The 16765-nt window shown below is 37.6% G+C and overlaps 1 protein-coding gene across 1 annotated transcript in view; it reads left to right on the plus strand.

Annotated features, from left to right (window-relative positions):
• The window catches only part of DIAPH3 (diaphanous related formin 3), a 584600-nt gene that overhangs the window by 237914 nt on the left and 329921 nt on the right, over positions 1 to 16765 (plus strand). The gene's annotated exons all lie outside the window — the stretch shown is intronic.

The following is a 16765-nucleotide window of genomic DNA, read 5'->3' on the forward strand; positions in this document are numbered from 1 at the left end:
CCAAATTGTTTTGTGATAGCTTTTACCTGTGCAGTGTGATTTTAAAAAATACTTATTTAGGCATTAATCTTGTCTGAAAATTTAATTTATTCCATCTCATCTAATGGGCCCACCAGTTAGTGTTTCAGCACTAATACCCACATATAGTATAAAACTAAGTTATAAGTATGATGTAAAGTTTATTTTTTAGGTCTGTAGCACAAGTCACTTAGATTAGTCATTATCTTTCAGTTTTTCAAAAAGTACCTTTTTACTATGGACTTATGCCACCTAAGTTCCTGGGCTCATTGAACACAGAAAGCTGGTGGACAGGGATTATAGGGGATGCAGGTAGGAGGACTTGGTTTACAGTGGAAAGAAATGACACCTTGAAATGCCTACTTTGTACTAGGTAACATGATAGATGCTTTATATGTCTGATTTAACCTGAGCATCACAGTGTCCAAGGAGATAAAATAAAAATTCATTTAAATTCCTTTGAAACACTTTCTCAAGGATATTTGTAAATTAGAAACTCTTTTGAAGAGATCATTGTAAATTAAGGTAGGTTTCTAGAATTTATGGTAGATCCAAAACCTTTACCAGATATTTTTGAGCACCATTGGTCTTCACTAAAATACAAAAATGATATATTTTGGTTTTAAAAACAGGAAAAATTTTCTCACCAAGCTTACCCTAGGAAAACTTTGACGTAAGCAGGTCTTAATTTTACCTTTCAATGATAGAGAATCAAAATTTTCTTTGAATATGATTAGTGCACTCTCCAGGCAATCAAGGAAAATATATAGCAGTTAGATGTGTATTTACATGTAAAACACTTCAGAATTGCAGATTTCATAATCTGGAATTGATTGGTTTTCCCTTTGCTTTCCTAGTAGGTGCAAATAGTGGTACCTACAAGCTATTCAAGTGAAGCTGCCATCCAGCTACTCTTTCTTTTTTTACCTCTTTACTCTGATTACTTTCTTAATTAATGAGGTTCAAAAGGGGAACTTGTTAGCATGTCTTTAATTTAGCTGTAGTGTTAGACCTAAATGAAATAATTGGACTTTAAAAAATTCTTTAGTCATCTGACTTTAGCCTTGAGATTCAAGGTTGATGAGAAAAGATCCATTTATTCAATTGAAACCTAGTTAGAAAGAACAGGGTAAGGAAATGATGATCATTTTCTGAATATCCTGTACTTCCATCCCTCCCTGCTTTTATGCATGCTGTTCCCTCTACCTGAGTCCAAAGGTTATAGCCTTGTAGAGGCCTACAGCTTCTTTTGTCTCAGCTCAAATGCCACTTTCTCTGTGACAGTGGATGATATTTTCCAGAGTGAACAGAAAAGATGGGTTGTGACCCTCTGCAACGCCAACATTTCACAATGCCAATAGGAGAGGAGCCGTGGGGGTGACAATTTGAGGTCTGCATTTTAAAGAATAGTTCCCAGGAAGCATTGTTTGAGGATCCCCTCCCCTACATGTGCTTTTTGGCATTACTAGTAGTAAAGAATTTTACTGAAGAAGGCCGGTCATTGCTGCTTTCAGAAAAAAAGAGATTTTATATAGATATTTTATAGGACAGATCAGAGAGGAAGGAAAGAGTGAGAAAAAGGTGTCTAGGCAGCTTAGACAAGACTAAGGGCTGGTAGAGTGGATAGGCTATTTTATGTTGTCTCTTTATTCATGGTCTGGCTGCTGTGAGGAATTAGGTCCAAATATTAACATTTGTCCGTCCCTCATGAGTCCAAAGGTTACTTTGAATCAGTTTTGTAATTTCTGCAGAATTCAAAATTAAACCTGATCACCTATTCATTGTTCAGTCTAAGGTGGAAAAACAGTTGCTTCTCCACTCCCTAGCAAGCAGAGGGAGGGGGGACATTGGCTACATGAACTTGAAGGGCAATGCCAGATTTCACTGATTTTCATCTTTGATTTGCCTCACAACTAGTCAGGAGGCAGGAAAGAACAAAGAATTCAGATTCCCAAAGAATAGCATGTCGCGAGTCTTTAGGGGAATTGTCTCTGTTTTTCATTGCAGTAACTCTTTGGGCTAAGAACCAGGGTCATTTCTCTGATTGTGTCATCACAGGCATTTAGAATGGTAGATGCTAGTCTTTTGTTGATCCTAAGCATTTGAAGTAGGTAAGTAGTAATAATAAAGGAACTGAATCCAATCTTTTAAAGAGAACCTTGAAATTTTGTGTCCCATATTCTTTATTCTGTGTCAATAAGTGTGGTTGTTTTCTTACAGTAGACACTGCTTTAGGTTTCTGGGACTTTTAGGTTTTTATTACTGGATCTTCAGGTCTAATTCCCTGAGAGTTGGAAAAGGAAGAAAAATTGTTTACCTGTGAGTGCATACCTGCTGTGTACCAGCCCAGAGCTAGTCTTCATGTTAACTTGTTTAATTTTTACTACATATTCTTGGTAAGAGCTTGGACATTTCCTCTTAACTAATGTTTCCATTTATTATATTTCTATTTTTTCAATTAGATTTTACTTATTTTTTTATAAACTAAGCTCCTCCCAGTGAATATTTATAACAGTGCTTTAATAAGAAAGTCCCCTGTGTCCTATCTTAAGGAGTACAGGAACCCCTGTCTAAGCCTTTTCCTGTGAAAGCAACAGTTTTTCCTGCTTCGTTGTATCCTTTTCTTTTTTTCTTTTTTGCACATTATTTTGCTGGTAAATATCTAACTTTGGTTTTGTTGCTTCTCTCCTTTTTAAGTTTTTGAGATACGTCTTAGCTTTCTGTATTTTAAATTCTTCATGAAATACATGTGAGCATTTTTCCAGATAATCCTTTTCATTTTCTTTTCTCATTCCTCCTCTTATTGGTTTCCCCTGATTTTTTTTTTTTTTTCTTTTCTCCATTTGGCTCCCATATTCAATTCAACAACTGTTAATTGGGTGCATATTGTGTATTAGGGATGGAGTTTGACATTGGGGACACTGTGGTGAATAAGACAAACATCTGTCTGCACTCATGTTGCTTTTCTAGTCTAATCAAACTCAGTCAAGTTCTTCATTCATACATGAGAATAAGGAGCAGAACAACAAATGCTGATTTTGGTTTTATAAAAGACTGCCATATTTTACTATCTCTGGCTTCTGTTAAGACTCAACAAGGTCATAAAAGAACATTGTTTTTGTATCTCTGAGAAATCTAATCACAATATTCATATACCAAACATTTGGTATTATCAAAATAATGTTAATGGCCTGTATATCTTTTTTTTTTTTTTTTTTTTTTTTTTTACCAGATTGGAAGCATCTGTTGGTTAATTTTTACAGGCTGTTGGAAAATTGATTAAAGTATATACTCTAACAGGTTATTGGTTTTGGATTTGTCAACTAAAATTAATATTAATTACTTTCATTATTCACAAACTGTTAACTTAATAGGGATTAAAAGGCTTCCTGAAAGTATGTGAATAGTCTAATTCCATTAGACTGATTTATTATGAAAATATGATTCCACAATTGTTAGCTTTCAGAAGTAATCACATTTTGTGACAGGTGTGTCACATTTGCCAGATAGGTGCAATAAACTGGTTTATAAATAATTTCTCAACTGAACAGTTATGGCATATGGAAACAATTAATGGATTATCCACTTAAAAACAAATCAAGCTTAGATTTCTGACATCCTAGTTCAGTGGACAAATTATTGGGGTACAGGGATTATTGCAGGGTTTGGGCTGTGGTCAGATTTTCTCTGTGTGTTTGAACTACAGTTTATTCCACTGTATGAACAATAGTGTATAAAAAATCCTAAACTGCTTCATAAGCCTGCATTAAGATGAACACTATCCTTTATAACAGAGAAATAAGTTTCTTGGGAATGAACATCATTAAAGAGATTTTGCGGAAATGAATGCAAGGTATCTTAAACATTCTAAAGGTTTTTGAAAAGGAAATTTGACAAGTGCTATTTTGGAAAGATTGGGGAAGTAATCAATGGAGAAATAAATATTTCTCTAGGGACTTATCTTTTGGTTCTTGCATGTGGCCAAACTGCAAAAGAACTAGAAGTTATGAGGTAGGTCAGGAATGTCTTGCTTCACAATTAGAAAGTATCTCATTATTACATATTATATTGTGTTCTCTGTTGGGTTGCTGAAGAAATAGAAATTTATTCTGAAAGCTTTGGAGAAATAGAATCTAAAGAGAAAGGCCAATGACAGTGGGTTTATTTAGCTTGGAGTAACAGAAGATTTTCGAATCCACAAAACTGTTCAACTACATGCTTAGTCATAGAACATGTCTTTGGTGTGGTGTGGTGGAAATCTTAAAGGTCCCTGTGAATAGATGTATTTCTTGTTTACTGTATAGATGCTGTAGTTAGAAAGGAAAGAGGCTTGGGAGTGTGTGTGTATGGCGAGGGGGTGCACCTAAACATGGCTTTTTTTTGTTTTCTTTTATCCCCTTCTCTTTTCCTTCTTCCAATGGAGAACGAATGGTGTTAGACACAAGAGTCACCCAGAGTGGCTTGACTAGTGATAGACTGGGTGATGTTGTCACTCTTCTGTATTGGAAATTCATATTGACGTTTTAATTCTGGTGGCAATTTTCAGTGGTGCACCTGTAGCTATCACCCCTTAATAAAACTGTAAAGTTGTTAAATTTCATTGTTGTTTTCACACACTTTCTCTCAGGATTTGTCTTCCATTTCCTCTGTCTTCTTCCTTCTTCCCCATTTGTCCAGGGTGTCTCTTATTGCCCTCTAATTGCTCAAGGTGCAGTTCCCTATCTGAGGCAGTCATTCTTTTCCTTGTCTGTATCATGTTCTAACTACCCAGGATTCACACTCATAATTAGTGTAAATGATTATTCACATGGAAATAAAAATGAGACTCCTCCTTCTGAGTACACTATTTTTTTTTTTAATGTTTATAGTAGCTTTATTTTTTTTTATCATCATTTTATTGAGATATATTCACATACCATGCAGTCATACAAAACAAATTGTACTTTCGATTGTTTACAGTACCATTACATAGTTGTACATTCATCACCTAAATCAATCCCTGACACCTTCATTAGCACACACACAAAAATAACAAGAATAATAATTAGAGTGAAAAAGAGCAATTGAAGTAAAAAAGAACACTGGGTACCTTTGTCTGTTTGTTTCCTTCCCCTATTTTTCTACACATCCATCCATAAACTAGACAAAGTGGAGTTTGGTCCTTATGGCATTCCCAATCCCATTGTCACCCCTCATAAGCTACATTTTTATACAACTGTCTTCGAGATTCATGGGTTCTGGGTTGTAGTTTAATAGTTTCAGGTATCCACCACCAGCTACCCCAATTCTTTAGAACCTAAAAAAGGTTGTCTAAAGTGTGCGTAAGAGTGCCCACGAGAGTGATCTCTCGGCTCGTTTTGGAATCTCTCTGCCACTGAAGCTTATTTCATTTCCTTTCACATCCCCCTTTTGGTGAAGAAGATGTTCTCCATCCCACGATGCCGGGTCTACATTCCTCCCCGGGAGTCATATTCCACATTGCCAGGGAGATTCACTCCCCTGGGTGTCTGATCCCACGTAGGGGGGAGGGCAGTGATTTCACCTTTCAAGTTGGCTTAGCCAGAGAGAGAGGGCCACATCTGAGCAACAAAGAGGCATTCAGGAGGAGACTCTTAGGCACAAATACAGGGAGGCCTAGACTCTCCTTTGCAGCAACCATCTTCCCAAGGGTAAAACTTATGGTAGAGGGCTCAACCCATCAAACCACCAGTCCCCTATGTCTGTGAGTACACTATTTTAATATTAAAGTAATATTTTGTAAATCCAGCTGTACACTTCCCTTCTGTGCTCCCTCTCCCCCTACATCATTTGCCTGGCTTGGAAGAGCGAGTGAGAATCTCATGGAGTTAGCATCCCATCCATGGAGAACACAGCAGTCATGGTATGAGAGTCATGAGAAATTTTATATTAAAAAAAATAGTGTAATAGATCCTTTTTTGAAAGCATTGAAAAGTTCTGTAGGAAAATAGCTTTATTATGTATTTTATAACCATGAATTTTGCAAGTTAGATTTTGAGGTATTATATTTATGTGTTATAGGCAAGGTAATTAAGCTGGGGTTTTTTGGTCCTCCAAGGTTAAACCGTGTCAGCACACGACCTTAAACTTTGTAACATATTTTGTGCATTTAACCCAAGCTTGAACATATTTCATGGCATCTGAGGGGGGAAGCTAGTTTAGGGACCTTTGGTTACCACAACTCTAACTTGTCTAAGTGCATGTCTAGACCTTGAAAGAATGGATCTTATAAAAGTAAGACATTCTCTAGCCCAGGGATTCTTAACATGGGGTAGGTCTTAGCTAAGACCTCTAATTTGTCTAGGAAAAAATTGCATCATTGCTTTTACTAACCTCTAACTGAAATGTCACTTTTCCTTCAATTACAAATAGGAACAAACATAGTGGTACGTATAACTTTTCTACCCACAGAGTTCATATATATTTTCATATCGTTTTAGATATATTTTAGATATGCCAAAATTCATCACTACTTCAAAATTAGGGTAGTTATTAGATGTGCATCTAGGTCTTGTTATGTAATACATTAATAGAAAACCATATTTTGTCATGTGGGTCCTCCCCATTGCACATGCTGAGATGGCATTTAAAAGGTTTATTTTAGGGGCAGGAGATGTGTAATGCATATGAAAAGTAAAGTTGGGGAATGCTGGACTGGGCAGGAAGAACCATGGACCATAATTCAAATCTGATCGAGTCTCAACCAACCCAACAAAAGCTCTGGCACAAATAATGCCGTTCAGAGGAGTCTCACATAGGGCCCCAGTGGCCAGGCCTTAGTATTGCCGGCATGCTCTGTCATTAGCTGTAGGCTGCTGGGAAAGAGCCTAGCCTGGACTCAAGAGCTGAGGATTCTGAAGATGCTAATAGCTTGGCTCCTTCATCCAAGTGCCCTTCTTGCAGCTGAAGAGAAAGTTCTTCCTGAAGGAAGATCTGAGCATCACATCTCCATGGATGCCTCACACGTATATTACTATATTATAAACTGATGTTTAAATATTTTGATAGCTACATTCCAGTATACTTTGATTCCTTTGAAATCCTATGAATTTTATTTATGTATTAAAAAAAAAAATTGTTCTGGGAAGAGGTCTGCTTCAACTTCCTGCCAGTGGCATCCCAGGCAGAAAAGAAGCTAAGAGCCCTGCTGCCATCTTTTTCTTCTGTGCAGTGGTGGTAGTGAGGTGGGTGCCACAACCTGGGCCTGGCCTTCATTGCTGCCTATTCAAAGGTATATTTTTTTTGGTAATTCAAGAGCCAATATATTATTTGTAATGAGGTATTTCATCCCACTTAGAGAAAATTTTCAAGGCGGTTTCAACATCGGGCCATCTATTTTTTAATCTTGCTTTAGCATGCCACTGTAATGCATTTGTTGGTTAAAATATATATCAAGTCTAGAAATAATTTCAAACTCACTCTTAATCAGACAATAATAAAATAATAGTAGTAATGCATGTTTTTTTAAGCTGTTAATCATTGACCTTATTTATGTTGTTTTGTTCGATCCCCAGAACAACCCTATGAAAGAACCAAGGCAAATATTATATGCTTTTTGTATTTAAGAAAAAGTTACACTTTTTAGGTGAAGTTCGGCAAAAAGGAGCAGCCTCTCTGAATGGAATACAGATCTGAGTCGAAAGCGATTGCTCGTTCTGTGTCCTGCTGCTTCTCTGATTAAAAGAAATTCTATTATGTTTTATTTAAAGTGCTGTTCTTTGATTTAAAATAAATTTCCTCTCATCTCCTGCCACCCTACCACTGCCCCACAGCAGTTCACCCTCATCCCACAATTTATACTAAAGGCTTTAAAAACTTGCTGTTTTTTATTAAGACCATCTTTCATCATTTTGTACCTCTATTCATTTCTGTAAGTATTTGAGCTGTAAATACTAACACCATGCTGTGGAGTGTACATGAGAAGTGAGAGATGATGGCGTGCACCCTAGAAGTGTGAGACCCTGGCTTTTAAAGCTGTAGTTTTTTCCTTTACAAAATGGGGCAGATAATACTCATCCTACAATGTTATTGTGAGGATTATATAACAATATTTTAAAGCATTTTTTGCAGTTCCCAGCTCATTGTAGTTGCTCAGGAAATGTTAGCTGAACTTGAAATTTGAGAACGCAAGCCTCATTTCTACTTGTAAAGATTTGTGCATCATCTCTGACTCTTCCCTGATAGTAACAAGTTAAATGACCTAACTCCAGCCTTTGCCCAATTCCAAATGAAGCTTTCTTAACCACGAAACTACCATGTTAACTGACCTATGTTAATAGTTACTTATGAGGACTTCTACAACTGTGTTCAGTACCATTAACTTTAGGAAATAGGAGTAATAGAATATTCTGTACATCCTGTTTCTTTCCTGTTTGTGTATATCTTACCTGCCAAATACTTTATTAAGTTCCTTGAGGATAGGGATCTGTTGAATTAAGGAATACATAGTAAAGGCCAGGATTTTTTCTCATTTAATTTCATTTCTGTTTTTCCAAGATGGTTTTTCTTTCAGTTTATGAGTAATTCATGGAGCTGGGGCCCAGCAGTTTTATTTTTATTTATTTATTTTTTTTCAATTATTTGAAATTTAAAAACTGATTTTTTTTCCCCCATGAGCTTTGCTTTTCTTGGCATGATTCAGTTTGAGAGAATTGAGCTGATGACTTCAGAGTGATCTTGAAAAGCTCATTCAGGCCTTTTTTTTAAAAAAAAAAAAAAAAAAAACTTTACTGGCTCTTGTTAACAATTTAGTATTATTTTTGACAGTCTACGGTTTCAAACATTAGTGAGAAAGGTATGGATGGGTTAATAAAATTATGGAATTGGGATGCATTAAGGCGTAGAGAAACTTTAGTTGCTAGGCAAATAAGAGTGCCAACTAAAGCTTATGACCTCAATTTTCCCCAGGGTTTGCAGGAATGATAATTATTAATTTTCTTAGTTTCATACAGTGCTAGCAGAAAGTTCAGAGTGAGTTTTTAGGAAAAAGTTACTCCTTTTTTTCCTCCTCCAGTTGTGTGGAAAGTTAACATAAACTGTTTGTTTGTACCATACGAAATTGTTGAAATTCTCCTGTTTTTGACTTATCAAAAGTGGCAACTTAATATGGTTCAGCCTAATACTTGCATTCCATTAAGGAAATACATAAAAAGATGTCTTTAGTTGTAGCTTAACTGAAACTAAGTATTGGTATTATTTTTTTGCTTCTCTGGTAGTTTGTCAGGTATTAGGTAATATTAATCTCTGAATATGATATAGTGCCCCCATATTTAAAACTGGAAGAAGACCTTGGATTTTTACATGCTGTGTTAGTGTATATAAATAATTTTTTTTTCTGATGAATCAGTGAGGAAGTTTGTCTGCAGGGAATGATACCCAGCTGAAAGTGATTTAAACAAGAAGTCTGGTGTCTGGTGGTTGATGGTCCTTGAACTGGTTAATTCAGAATCCTAGGGATATTAAGACTCCAGGTTAGCTTTTCATCCATTTTCTTAGTTTTCCCTCTAGTTTCTGCCTAGTTTAGCTAGCAGAGGAAGGAGAAACCACTATGCTCATGGTTCTCTCTCATTGTATAAGTTTCCTACTGCTCAAATTACCACAAACTTAGTGGCATGGACAACACATTATGTCACATTTCTTTAGTTCAGAAGTCTGACACGGGTCACTCTGGGTTAAAATCAAGGTCTCGACAGGTCTCCTTTCTTTTCTGGAGGCTCTTGGGGAGAATCTGTATCCTTGCCTTTTCCACCTTCTGGAGGCCGCCTGTATTCCTTGACTTATGGTCCCCTTCCTTTCTCTTCAGAACCAGCAACAGCAAGACAAGTCCTCATGTCACGTCTCTCGTCCGCTTCTGTGATCACACCTCCTTCCTGACTCTGACCTGTCAAAAGGGTCTTTTAAGGACTTGTGATTGAATTGGCCCCACCCAGATATAAGCCAAGATAATCTCCCATCTCAAGGTCCTTAACCCTTGTCACATCCTCAAAGTCCCCTTTTCCAGGTGGAGGAGCATATTCACAGACCTTGGGGATTAGGACGTGAACATCTTTGGGTGAGGAGTGTGGGAAATACTTCATTATTCTGGAGGTTTCCTCTTCTCCCTTTTCAATAGTCAGAATTAATTTCTTTGTCTTTGCCTAGGACAGCTCCTAGCATAAAATCACAACATCTCACAAGCCTCTTGGTCCTATAAATTCCATTTCATTCACATCATGTCTGTTTCTCCTTTAGCCCCACATTCCTTTTATTGGAATGCCATTTTAGGATCCTGGATGCACTGTAGCTCAACTTTTAAAATTTTGTTCTATTCACTAAATGTTTATGAAGCTCTGGCTCTTTATCAATCACATTAACAAATGTTTTTATTATCACAGCTAAGTGCCTTTCTGGATTTTTAGGAGAATCTCCATGTTATGTCTTTGTAAGTTCCAGGAAAGATTTGTTTTCCTTCTTTATTGAAGTGTACTGTAATTAATGTGCAACAGGTATTATAGTTTACTGTATACTTTCCAGTTTGTATTAAATACCACGTTTTACACAACTAATACATTCCAACACCCTTCATGTAAGTTGAAAATCATGTATAATACCAAATCCCATTATTTAATAAGTATTTCTCATCCAAGCATACCTATCACACATTTTTTATAAACAAGGCAAATAACGTGCTCTAGTAAAAGTAAGTTAACAAAATGAATCATAGAAATAAGTTTTTCTTTAATTCATTTTTATTGAGATATATTCACATACCATGCAGTCATACAAAACAAAGCGTACATTCAATTGTTTACAGTACCATTATATAATTGTGTATTCATCACCAAAATTAATTTTTGACATTTTCATTGTCACAGACACAAAAATAGTAAGAATAAAAATTAAAGTGAAAAAGAACAATTAAAGTAAAAACACTGGGTGCCTTTTGTTTTTTTTTTTTCCTTCCCCCATTTTTTTACACATCTATCCATAAACTAGACAAAGTGGGGTGTGGTCCATATGGCTTTCCCAATCACATTGTCACCCCTCATAAGCTACATTTTTAATCGTCTTCAAGATTCATGGGTTCTGGGTTTTAGTTTGATAGTTTCAGGTATTTACTGCTAGCTATTCCAATTCATTAGAACCTAAAAAAGGTTGTTTATATTGTGCGTAAGAGTGCCCACCAGAGTCACCTCTCGGCTCCTTTTGGAATCTCTCTGCCACTGAAGCTTATTTCATTTCCTTTCACATCCCCCTTTTGGTCAAGAAGATGTTCTCCATCCTGTGATGCCGGGTCTAGATTCCTTCGTGGGAGTCATATTCCACGGGTCTAGATTCCTCCCTGAGAGTCATATTGCACGGGTCTAGATTCCTCCCCGGGAGTCATATTCCACGTTGCCAGGGAGATTCACTCCCCTAGGTGTCAGATCCCACATAGGGGGGAGGGCAGTGATTTCACCTGTCAAGTTGGCTTAGCCTGAGAGAGAGGACCACATCTGAGCAACAAAGAGGCATTCAGGAGGAGTTTCTTAGGCACAATTATAGGCAGGCCTAGCCTCTCCTTTGCAGCAACAGTCTTCCCAAGGGCAAGTCCTGTGTTAGAGGGCTCAGCCCATAAAATCACCAGTCCCCAGTGTCTGTGAGCACAACAGCAGCCATTGAGGTTGGGAAGCCCAACACCCCTACATTCTCCACCAGCCCCTCAAGGGGACTCTGCATATTTTTTTCATTTTGTTTTTTTTAATTGACTTTTTTTAAAATCAACTATATCAAAAAAAAATTTAAAAAAACATACAATAAAAAAAATTTCAAACAAACCATAACAAGGGTAAGAAAAAGACAACTAACCTAAGATAACTACTTTACTTCCAACATGTTCCTACTCTACCCCAAGAAAATAACCTAATATAGCAACATTTCTGTGAACTTAGAAATAAGTTTTAAATATTTTAATTCTCTTTCTGCCTTTTATTTTTTTCAATTGCCAGTCAAGTACACCTGAATTTGTGTGAGTTGAGTTTGCTTAACAAGAGGCCTTACTGTAATTTCATTTTTTTCTGGGAAATTTCATACTCCTTTAAAAAAAAGAACTAGAAAAACCCTTTAAAGATCTTAGGTAAAAAAGCAACTGACCTTTAAAAATAAATTGGTTCTTGACTCTCAGTTGTTACTATTTATTTTAAGGATGAAAGAGAGACTAATTCTACTTTAGAAAAAGGAATGCATTATATTTTATACATTTTTACCTGTTGGGAGATATCTGTTTCTACAGTTATTTATATCAAGTTCTGAAAAACTTAACTTTCCCACCTAAAAGTTTAACTATATTTAAAAATATAGACTGTTATTCTTGTTTTATGATTGTGCCGGTTTGAATGTATTATGTCCCCCAGAAAAAGCCATACTCTTTGATGCAATCTTGTGGAGCAGACAGAATAGTGGGGATTAAGTTGGAACGTTTGGATTAGGTTTTTTGCATGGAGATGCGCCCCACCCAACTGTAGATGATAACTGATGGGATATTTCCGTGGAGGTGTGGCCCCACCCATTGAGGGTGGGCCTTGATCAGTGGAGCCATATAAATGAGCTGACTCAAAGAGAAGAAACTCAGTGCAGCTGTGAGTGACATTTTGAAGAGGAGCAAGCTTGCTAGAGAGGAACGTCCTGGGAGAAAGCCATTTTGAAACCAGAACTTTGGAGCAGATGCCAGCCACGTGCCTTCCCCGCTAACAGAGGTTTTCTGGACGCCATTGGCCATCCTCCAGTGAAGGTACCCAATTACTGATGTGTTACCTTGGACACTTTATGGCCTTAAGACTGTAACTGTGTAGCCAAATAAACCCCCTTTTTATAAAAGCCAATCCATCTCTGGTGTTTTGCATTCTGCAGCATTAGCAAACTAGAACAGATTTTGGTACCAGAGAAGTGGGGTGCTTTTGCTGCTGAGTTTGCAAATGCCAAACATGTTGGAATGGCTTTTCATATGGATAAGGGGAAGACTCTGGAGGAATTGTGAGGAGCTTGATAGAAAAGGCCAAAACTGCTTTAAAGAGACTGTTTATGGAAATATGGACTCTAAAGATACTTCTGATGAGGACCTGAGCAGAAATGATGAATGTGTTGTTGCAAACTGGAAGAAAGGTGATCCTTGTTTTAAAGTGGCAGAGAATTTGGCAAAATTGAGCCCTGGTGTCAGGTGGAAGGAAGAATTTGAAAGTGACAACCTGGAATACTTAGCTGAGGAGATCTCCAGACTACGTGTGGAGGATGTACCCTGGCTGCTTCTTGCAGCTTATAATAAAATGTGAGCGGAGAGAGATAAACTTAGAACTGAACTCTTGGGTTCAAAGAAACCAGAATCTGATGGCTTGGAAAATTATGAGCTTCCAGGGGGTGGAATTCCAGAAGCTACAGCCCAACATGAGGATGTTACCAAACATGGAACCCAGCTGCCATTTCAGTACAAGCCAAGATTGGAGATGGAATTATCCAGAAAGGATTTGTGGAAAGTCCTATTGTCTGACAGCTTTGATCCCTGTGTGCTTCATGCGAAGCCAACAGAATTTTTGCAAGATCTTTATAGACAGAGCCGTTGCCAGTCTGGACTGGAGGAGACAGAAAAGGAATAAATTGGAGGAAAAATGTCTTCAAAGACAGAGCCATGGAGGTTGAGGTCTGGAGTCAAGAGGTCTCGGGCTGGGAGAGCGGAGCAGCCCACATGCATGGAAAGGGTGAATTTGCCCTGAAGGTCGAGGCCGAGCTTTCCACCTCGATGCTCTGGAAGAGTTTTGCCACCCAAGGTCCCAAAGAGGGTGGAGCACATTCCCAGGGACTTGGGGAGAGCCTGGCTGCCACCACACTGTTCTGAAGAGGTTGAGCATGTGCCCCGGAGATGGAAGGGAATCTGGGAGCTGCCCCAATGTTTGACGAGTGTGGAGCCGAGAAGGTGGTCTCCCCAGTGTGTGGATATGTTGGAGCACTCACCCAAGCATTTGGAGAGGAAAGGGCTGCCACAAAGGCCCTTGGAAAGGGTTAGACTTCTGCTCTCTCAAGCCCCAAGGATGCAACATCGTTCTGTTAATGACTCTCAGACTTTGAAATCTAATGGAGTTTGTCCTGCAGGTTTTAGGAACTGTTTTGGTCCTGTTAACCCTGTTTTCCTTACTCTTTCTCCTTATGGCAATTGGAATGTTTATCCTATGAATGTCCCTCCTTTGTATATTGGAAGCATATAACTTGTTCTAAGTCCACAGATCCAAAGCTAAAGGAAAAGTATGCCTTAGGACTGACCACGCCTATATTTGATTTTGATGGGATCTTGTACATAACTATTGTTACTGAATGATTTAAGTTTCTGTGGTATTGTGGGATGAATGTATTTTGGATTTGGAAAGAATATGTTTTTCTGGGGTCCAGGGGGTGGAATGTGCCGGTTTGAATGTATTATGTCCCCCAGAAAAACCCATATTCTTTGATGCAATCTTGTGGAGCAGACAGAACAGTGGGGATTAAGTTGGAACGTTTGGATTAGGTTGTTTGCATGGAGATGTGCCCCACCCAACTGTAGATGATAACTGATGGGATATTTCCATGGAGATGTGGCCCCACCCATTGAGGGTGGGCCTTGATCAGTGGAGCCATATAAATGAGCTGACTCAAAGAGAAGAAACTCAGTGCAGCTGTGAGTGACATTTTGAAGAGGAGCAAGCTTGCTAGAGAGGAATGTCCTGGGAGAAAGCCATTTTGAAACCAGAACTTTGGAGCAGACGCCAGCCACGTGCCTTCCCAGCTAACAGAGGTTTTCTGGATGCCATTGGCCATCCTCCAGTGAAGGTACCTGATTACTGATATGTTACCTTGGACACTTTATGGCCTTAAGACTGTAACTGTGTAGCCAAATAAACCCCCTTTTTATAAACGTCAATCCATCTCTGGTGTTTTGCATTCTGCAGCATTAGCAAACTAGAACAATGATGTTCCACGACATGTTTTTATCTGAATAATATTCATGTTCATGTGTTAACAACTTTAGGAAGAGGTACCTTTTCTTGGTCCAAATATCTCTCATTCCTAATAAGCATCTACAAATGGATATGAATATATAATTTTATCACAACCTGGAAAATACGTTATTATAATTGCATATTTCATTGGATAATTTAAAATACAATATATAGAAAATTTATTTTAATTGGAAAAAATTTCATCACTGAGGGAGATCACATTTATCAAAAGATCTAATGCAACCACATTGCATGCAATATAATCAATTTATTTTAATTTAATTGTTGCCCCTTGGTCATTTGCCAGTCTGCTCTTCTGTCATCATATTAACTTAGATTCGTTTTTACTGAAGCAGGGCTCATCTTCCTTCTTTAATCTTCTTTTCTTTTTCTGTTAGAGAACCAATTATTTTTCAGAGTTTCAGAGGTCACAGTGGGACAGTTTGGCTCTCTGCTTCTGCAGCATAAGATTCAACCCAGAAGAGTAAAATAGCCAATGGAATAATTGAGTTTGTTTTTAAATGTGGAACATTTGTCTTTAGAAAATTTTTTTTGTACTTCAAAATGGTACTTTTCCTGAACAATATTTTTTCCCAAATTTATTTTTATTCTTAACTATCTATCTAAAAATGAATATGGGTCAATCATTTGCATTTCTGTTACATACTTTTACAGATTTAGCAGTTTTCAGAACCGTTATCAAGCAAAAATGAAATTTGTGTCAGATTCAGCATGATAACATTACTTTTGTAATACAGATTACCATATAGGGAGGAAAGAATGTTAAATAAACCCAATAATCTGAAGTTGATTAATCACTGGATTGTTCTTTCATTTTCTCCATCTTTTTTACTTGGTAAGATCATTCAGTGCAGAGAAGGTAACTATACCACCTTACATGATCCTCCCCTACCCACTTTGTATCTCTGAGGTATACTTTATCCAAAAAGCTATTTTCATGAATGTGCTCTTGATGAATAAGTATAACCTACAATATCAATAAATCAAAGAATTTCTTATTCTTCCTGATTATGTTAGGGTTTTAAAAAGGCCAGAGCAACTGCTAGAAGGAAAAAGGAATGCTAGAAAGAACGGATTGACAAAGTAGGGAGAAACAAGTGCCTGCTAAACCCCAAGACTAAGCCCTTACCAGATTTTAATGTGAAGAGATTGAGTCACAGAGAAGTTAAAAATCTTGCTCTCCAGGTCGCATCATTAGAAAGAAGTCAAAAGTCAAGATTTGAGTTCACTTCTTCCTGATTCCATCACTTGTGGACTTGCTTCTCTTTCTTGTTGGGACTCTGGAGGAGAGGAGAGAGCTCACGGCCTGAGAGCTTCGTGGGGGTCTGTGCATCAGAGTGGAAATGACCTGTTGTCAGCCACCCTCACCACCTGTGTAGCAGAGTGACATCTCCTGTTTCGGTCCCTTAAATTGTAGACATTGTAATAATCGGTCCATTTCATTTTTACTTTCTTCAAATCTTTTTTTTTTTTTTTTTTTTTAAGTAGTTTCCAATTTGTTCTCCTTATACTTTATGTGTATTTTTTGAACAAGGCAGACTGCCTTCCAATTTGTTCTTCTGTAATATATCTATCATATCCCATGTGTACACACATACTAAAGGATTAAAAAGAAAAAAAGACTTTCTGTCCAGCATTCATGGCCTTTGACAGTCAGGTCCGATTCATACTTCTGTCTGTATCCTCCCTTTCATTTTTCTGCTCTCTCAGAACTTTGGTTTCCTTTT

This window comes from Choloepus didactylus, chromosome 12 (assembly GCF_015220235.1).
Source record: "Choloepus didactylus isolate mChoDid1 chromosome 12, mChoDid1.pri, whole genome shotgun sequence".
In the NCBI taxonomy this organism is placed as follows: domain Eukaryota; kingdom Metazoa; phylum Chordata; class Mammalia; order Pilosa; family Megalonychidae; genus Choloepus; species Choloepus didactylus.